Raw genomic sequence first — 8,442 nt, forward strand, 5'->3', positions numbered from 1 at the left:
CAGTAAGGTATGGCAGTTTTTTAATTGAGCTAATTACATGTGCGGTACAACAACTTGCACCTCATGTGCAAATTAGTACAATAAGTTGTAAAATGGGAACCCGTGGTACAAGAACTTGTCATTCCAAATCAATTAAGTCTAATTGACCGAAACTGTGCCACGGTGTAGTTTGCTCCCGATATACAATCTTGCAAGCAGATCCCTGCGGTTGTTTATTTTCATTTTTTAGTCCTCCCACGTCTATGGCCCATGGGTAATGTACGGAAACCAACCGTGCTTTTACATATATTTAGTGTAGGTCCTTACCTTTTTGGCATAACTGAGCGAAACTATCGTGATTGGTATTCAGTTTCCTTTCTTCTCGTTCACGAAGTCGGCGGCCACGGTTGGGCTCGGGCGTCGTCCGCGGCGACGATTCCAGCGACATGCCGCCGCCGGACCTGCACTTCCGCGCGTGGAACGAGGACCCGCCGGAGTACGGTAAGTCACTCATCACCAGGAGCCTTCCGCCCAGCTCGTTTTTCATGTAATGTTTCCGCCGTGGTAGTCGCAGTATGATCGGCGGCGTTGTCCTCGATTTTGTGGCATGAGCAAGCAAAAAGGTGTTATTTTTTCACGTTTGTAGCAGCAGGTGAGTGTTTTCGTGGTGTTTGATGTCCAAATTGGGTATGTTTCGGTGGCATTGCCGTCGGATGTTCCGCCGCCGAGGCGGACAGAGACGAAGTCAGTTTGTAGATTTGGTCAGAGCAAGTGTTCGTCAGAGCTACTGCGGCGAGGGGTAGAAGATACGGCGAGCGTAATGTTTTGGTATAATCGTTGGTACCTCTGATGTCTTCGTTTGTTGCAGAAAATTTAGACAAAGACCTGTGTTTGTATGCAGTTTCAGTTAGTTCAGAGACCTGTACGAGCCGTAGCAGTTTCAGGCTCAGTTAGTTCAGAGACTGTGTGCTACAGGCTGCAGGCCGGGCCTGCACGATCGAAGTAGCAGATTTTCCCTAGCTAGTGTGATAACCTTGCTCAAGTTCAGATACGTCTGTTTCAGGCTTAGTTAGTTCAGAGATTGTTGATGTAATTAGACGTGTACACTGTAGCATCAACGTAGGTGTAGGTTTAGTTTGCATATTTATGTACAAATTGAAATTTTCACTTACACACTCTTCTACTAAGTGCTCATCTGCTCATTCAACACTGACTGGGACCTCATGTGTTAGTTATTCAGCCAATGAAATTTATATTTATAGTATTCGTTTGAGATATTCTTACTGTAAATTTTTTGGATGCAGGTGCTATTTCGAGATTGTTCACTGCTGAAGTAAACCACAATGGTTTTTTCTGTGGGTTAGGTGCCAATTTATCTTATGTGAGCGCAACATTGGATTTCATTGACTTTTGCTCATCTGAAAATTGGTCCATGAATGTGGTGGATGAAATTTTGAATATGGTTGGCTGTGAGAGGGATGGAAAATTGCATGTGTATTGGTGTTTGCCGGAGAAGGAAATATGTGATGGGCTACTTCCTTTGGAGACAGATGAAGACTGTGCTTCTATGCTCAATGTCATCAATACAGAGAAGTGTGTTGTTCTATTCATAGATCATACCAATTTTCTGAAGACTTTGAGAATTGATGCCATTCTTAGGAACAGAAGGGTGACGACTATGCCATCTGTGACCAACCCAGAGGCAGCAATGCCCGAACCTACTGAAAATGGAGGATTTGAAGCGAACCTACTGAAAATGGAGGATTTGAAGCATCAACTTCAGGTGTGGTTGTCTCAGATAAAAGGCAAGCAGAGGAAGGAGATCATGAGTTGGAGGACCATGAGAGAGAGATTATGCAGTCAGAGTAGGAGGATGATGATAGTGATAGTGAGTTCGAATTGTATGATAGTGATTGCAATGCAGAGTCGGGGGATGATGATCTATTTGCCGACAACATAGACAAAGATGTAAATGATAATAATGAACAAGAAGTGGTTGCTGAAATGGAGGATGAAGCCGCACTTGAGGATCATGATCTACATCTACTAAATGAAGAAAGGGAGCTTCTGAAGAAGAAGTTCAGTACATTTGATCCCATAATTGACATGGAGAATCATGTGTTCAAGGTTGGTCTTGTCTTCAGTTCTGTTGAGGAAGCAAGGAAGGCACTACTAGCATACACAGTCAGAGCAAGAAAAAAAATAAGAAAGACAAAGAACAATAGAAGTAGACTAGAAGCAGTTTGTGATGAAGGATGCCCATGGATGATAAAAATTGCAAAAGACACCAGGTGGGAGGGTGGATTTGGTGTGACAGCTTATGTAGGCAAGCATGACTGTGAGAGTGTGTGGGAGATGAGAGCACTAACTGCAAATTTCCTGAAGGAAAAATTCATGACTGAATTTAGGGACAACCAGAAGCTTGGACTTGCAAGTTTTGCTGCAAAAGTGACAAGAGAATACAACATGTGTCCAGATAGATGGAAGTTGAGCAGGGCAAGGAAATCTGCTCTTACAGAAATTCATGGTGATGAGGAGGAACAATTTTGCCAGCTACTAGATTATGGGCAAGAGCTTCGAAGGAGTAATCCTGGATCCAAATTCTTTGTCACTACAAACTCTGTGGGTGATCTTGGTACTGCAGAGCATAAGCAACATTTGGCCACAGTGTAGGATAACGTTGCATAGAAAACAAAAAATTTCCTACCGCGAACACGCAATCCAAGCCAAGATGCAATCTAGAAGACGGTAGCAACGAGGGGCTTATCGAGTCTCACCCTTGAAGAGATTCCAAAGCCTACAAGAGGAGGCTCTTGTTGCTGCGGTAGACGTTCACTTGCCGCTTGCAAAAGCGCGTAGAAGATCTTGATCACGATCGGTTCCGGCGCCACGAACGGGCAGCACCTCCGTACTCGGTCACACGTTCGGTTGTTGATGAAGACGACGTCTTTCTCCCCGTTCCAGTGGGCAGCGGAAGTAGTAGCTCCTCCTTGAATCCGGCAGCACGACGACGTGGTGGCGGTGGCGGTGGAGATTTCCGGCGGAGCTTCGCTAAGCATATGCGGGAGAAGTGGAGGAGGAGAAGAAGCTAGGGTTTGGGGAGAGAGGGGGGTTGGGCGCCGGCCCTCTAAGGGGTGCGGCCAAGGCTGAGCCAAAGAGTGGCTGCCCCCCTCCCTCTCCTCCTCATTATATAGGTGGAAGCCCCAAGAGTTCTAGTCCAAGTCTTCGAATAAGACCCCAACACTAAAACCTCCCATATGTAGGAAACCTACTCAAGGAGGGAGTCCTACCCAAGGTGGGACTCCCACCTTTCCTTGAGGTGGGGTGGCCGGCCACCTTTAGGTGGAGTCCACCTGGGACTCTTCCCTTTAGGGCTGGCCGGCCATGCTAGTGGAGTCTCTTCGGGACTCTACTTTCCAAAGTGCCATTCTTCCGGACTTTTCTAGAACCTTCTAGAACCTGCCATAAATGCACCGGATCATTTCCAAACTTGGAATATGACTTCCTATATATGAATCTTATTCTCCGGACCATTCCGGAACTCCTCGTGATGTCCGGGATCTCATCCGGGACTCCGAACAAATATTCGAACTCCATTCCATATTCAAGTTCTACCATTTCAACATCCAACTTTAAGTGTGTCACCCTACGGTTCGTGAACTATGCGGACATGGTTGAGTACTCACTCCGACCAATAACCAATAGCGGGATCTGGAGATCCATAATGGCTCCCACATATTCAACGATGACTTTAGTGATCGAATGAACCATTCACATACGATACCAATTCCCTTTGTCACGCGATATTTTACTTGTCCGAGGTTTGATCTTCGGTATCACTCTATACCTTGTTCAACCTCGTCTCGACAAGTACTCTTTACTAAATGCCGTGGTATGTGGTCTCTTATGAACTTATTCATATGCTTGCAAGACATTAGACGACATTCCACCGAGAGGGCCCAGAGTATATCTATCCGTCATCGGGATGGACAAATCCCACTGTTGATCCATATGCTTCAACTCATACTTTCCGGATACTTAATCCCACCTTTATAACCACCCATTTACGCAGTGGCGTTTGGTGTAATCAAAGTACCTTTCCGGTATAAGTGATTTACATGATCTCATGGTCATAAGGATTAGGTAACTATGTATCGAAAGCTTATAGCAAATAACTTAATGACGAGATCTTATGCTACGCTTAATTGGGTGTGTCCATTACATCATTCATATAATGATATAACCTTGTTATTAATAACATCCAATGTTCATGATTATGAAACTAATCATCCATTAATCAACAGGCTAGTTTAAGAGGCATACTAGGGACTTCTTTGTTGTCTACATATCACACATGTACTAATGTTTCGGTTAATACAATTATAGCATGATATATAAACATTTATCATAAAGATATAAATAATAACCACTTTATTATTGCCTCTAGGGCATATCTCCTTCACACAGTATATTGGAGTTACGATGCATGTAAGAGAGGATTTTTAGCAGGGTGTAGGCCACTTATCTGCATTGATGGTTGCCACATCAAAACAAGGTACAAAGGTGTGCTTCTGACAGCTGTTGGGATTGACCCAAATGATTGTATTTTCCCCATTGCATTTGGGTTGGCAGAAGTGGAATGTACAAGCAGTTGGGAATGGTTTCTCACCAATTTGAAGGAAGATTTAAACATAACCAACACATCACCATGGACTGTTATGAGTGATAAGCAGAAGGTAATTGTGCAAATGGATATTTAATATGTTGTATTGCTTTGTTTCCTACATTTGTTGGCAATAGGAAAATTAAATGTGAAAGTCATGTTGTTACAGGGGCTAATAAATGCAGTTCAGAAGATATGGCCAGACTCAGAACACAGATTTTGTGTTAGGCATCTGCTTCAAAACTTTCAGAAGGCTGGTCATAGAGGAGAAACTCTGAAAAATGATTTATGGGCCATTGCCAGGTCAACAAGTATTCCCAAATGGCAGAAACATATGGACAAGTTGTTGGCTGATAGTCCCTCTGCACATGAATGGGTGGAGCAACTTGTTCCTAATACATGGATAAAGGCTTTTTTTAAAGATTTCTCCAAATGTGACATGCTTCTCAACAATCATTCAGAGGTGTTTAACAGGTACTAAATAATTCGAGGTTATTTGTTTTGGTTCATGTGTTGCCTCTCATAGTTTTAATAATTAACTTGCTATTTGTTCTTGCACATTTGCAGTTATATAGTAGAAGCTAGAGAATTGCCTTTCTTATCCATGCTAGAATCAATTTTCTACAAGATTCTGCAAAGGATTGTTGGGAAGCAGAAGGATTCCAAAAAATGGACCGGAATAATATGTCCAAAAATAAAGAAGAAACTTGAAAAGTTCACTGAGTGGAGCAAAGAGTGTGGTGTCAAACCTGCAGGTAACTACTTGTACTTGGTCAGTACACATGAACATGAAAAAACTTTCAGTGTTGACATGAAAACAAGGACATGTGACTGCAAGAGATGGCAGTTAACTGGAATTCCATGTCACCATGTGATAGCATGTTGCAGAAATGACAAGATTAATCCTGAAAACTTAGTGCACAGTTGCTATACAGTTGACACCTACAAGAAAGCATATGCCTACAATTTAGCTCCACTTAGAGGCAGAGTTTTCTGGGAAAAAATGAATGGAGTGAAAATTCATCCACCATTGTACACAAAGGTTATGGGTAGGCCCAAGAAAAACAGGAAAAAGGCACCCGAGGAGAAAGTCAAGAAAGGTGTGACAATTTTAACAAAAGCTGGTGTGACTATGCACTGTTCTGTCTGTGGAAAGCCAAATCATAACAAAAAAGGACATGCCAAATTTGTTGAAAGGCAGCTCCAAGAACAATTAGAGATTCATGGTGACGATGGAGATATTGACATTCCAGAGATTCTAGAGGTAAATCAATAAAATGATTTATACATGTCACATTTTTCTTTTTATTGTTCTTGATTTATAGATGAAAATTTCCTTCTCCGTTTAATAATGCAGCATGTGACCCCTCACACTCCAGACCCTACTAGGGATCCTACACACCAAGTGGAAAGCATGGTTTATAAATTAGGGCAGGAGGTAATATTTACCGCATTATCATTGTTTATTACTTTCTGGAATCCTACATTTTGCATTATAATGTTCCTCTATTTTTCCAGGCAAGAGATAATGTGCCTATGTCAAGAGTACTTGGCCCTTTGCCAGAAAATGCATTTGTTGCAGTTGCAAGAGAAAGCATACCAGAGCCAGCTATTAGGGTGACCACTGCTTCTATTAGAGGCAACTTGAGGGGAAGAGGCAGAGGAAGAAGTTGCGCTACAAGAGAACCAGCAAAAAGGAAGGAACTAGCAGGAGAGGTTGGCAGTAGCAGGGGTAGAGGAAGAAGTTGTTCTACAAGAGAACCAACAAAAAGGAAGGAACTAGCACGAGAGGTTGGCAGCAGCAAAGGCAGAGGAACAACGAAAAGGAAGACTACTGTTGAAGCTGCTACAAGTGATGCACAGGAACAAGCAAAAACAAACAGAGGAGGTTACAACACAGGTCAAGGAAGTGTATATTACATGTTGTTTGGTGATGATGTACAACAACCAGGACCAACATCAGTGCCAGACCTGAATGATGAAGTGCTTCCTGACCTGAATGTGCAAGAGTTTGCACTAAGTCAAAACGCACCAGCTCATGATGATCCAGAGTAGGGTTGTGATTTTGATCATTTTCTTAGTTCAGTCATTCAGTTTGATGCTATTTAAGTGGCACTTTCATACTTTACATACTTGTGTTACAAATTACAATGAATCTCATTATAATGTGCTATTGTCACATTCCCTACTGTTGAACCTCATTTGCTATTATCACTGTTATAATTAGCTACTGTCACATTTCCTATTGTAATACAGTGAACCTCATTTCCTATTGTCACTGCTATAATATGGTACTGTTCAACAAAAGGTTATCCATTATATTCAACAGAAAACCATTCTGTTAATGTCACCGGTAATATTGTCATATATAAGTTTGACAAAGTGAATCAAGGGCAGAAAAAAATCAGCTCTCTCTAAAGAAGCTCATACATCAATGCAGATCACCAATTTTAAACAACAAAGCCCTGTAGCATGGCATTTTATTCAACACGAATGAGCCATTCTATTCATCAACAGGTACATTACAATGACAGTGAACTGTTGCTACTGCATGGAACACTACAAGCCCATTTATTTGACACAAACCCCCTAACAAGCAAGGCAGTAACTACATACAATAGTACAACTGTCGCTACTAAAACAAGAATAATCATCTCTCCCATGTCTCTACTTCTCATCTAATCCCTCTGAAATTTCTTCATTTTCTTCTTAGCTTCCTTCAGAACCTGCAAATCCATCTCCACTTCAGTCAGTTTGCTTGCTAACAAGCCTCCCCTGCAACTGCATCTACACTTGAGTCAGTTTGCTAACAAGGGTTGCTCTGGTACTGGTACTGCAGTTCGTCAACCACTGGAAGCTTCAACTTTACCTGAACAACAGAAAAAAATCATAAGAATCTTGGCAGTGTTCAATTGCATTCCAAAGTTCAGTTACACAGACAGAGATCAATGTAAGCTCACCGGTATTCCAGTAGCATCTCTTGTCATCGATGTCGCCTTAGACCAGTACAACTCAACAGTTACCCTCCACTCCTCGCCGTCGCTCATTCCGCCACCGCCGACGATCCAAGCGCCGGCTTCAGATTCAGACCTAAACGTGGTCGCCACCAACGCCATCACGCAACTGCTTCCTCGCCTCCGACGCCGTATCTGCTACCCTCACCGTTGAAACCGTATCCGCTACCCTCTCCGCCGTCGCCGACCGCCTAGCTCGCCGTCGTCGCACACGCCGTCTCCGTGGTCTAGTTATGATTGGGGACTCAGCCGTCCCCGTCGCTCTCTCAGAATCTGTTGACTAAACAAAGCAAGGACCCCATCGTAATGTTTAAAACAAGCAGAGAGGTTTCTGCAAGAATCGTGAGGAAAAGCAGCTCGCCCAGCGCCATCGTGGCATCACACGCGGCAGTTTCCGATAGGTTTTGACTTTTTTGATTCTGAAAATCAAGTTGTTGTACCGCGGTTCCCCATTTCGCAACTTATTGTACTAATCTGCACATGAGGTGCAAGTTGTTGTACTGCGCGTGTAATTAGCTCTTTTTAATTTTTTATTTTTGACCTGGTATGGCAGTTTCAGTGCCAGCCACGGTTACGAAAGTTTGAAAAAGGACAGAGCCAGATGGGCTTTAGCGTTAACTGGATCCAGAGTCCTGGGCTCTCACTTCCTGCCCAAGCCAAAGCAGCAGCACCCACGTCTCCGCCCGCTCGCCACAGCAGAGCGGTTTTAGTCCCACCTCGACTAGCGAGGAGCAGCGCGGCCGGGAGGAGTGCTATATAAGGAGCCGCGCCTCAGCATTGCAACTC

This window comes from Lolium perenne, chromosome 7 (genome assembly GCF_019359855.2).
Source record: "Lolium perenne isolate Kyuss_39 chromosome 7, Kyuss_2.0, whole genome shotgun sequence".
NCBI lineage: Eukaryota > Viridiplantae > Streptophyta > Magnoliopsida > Poales > Poaceae > Lolium > Lolium perenne.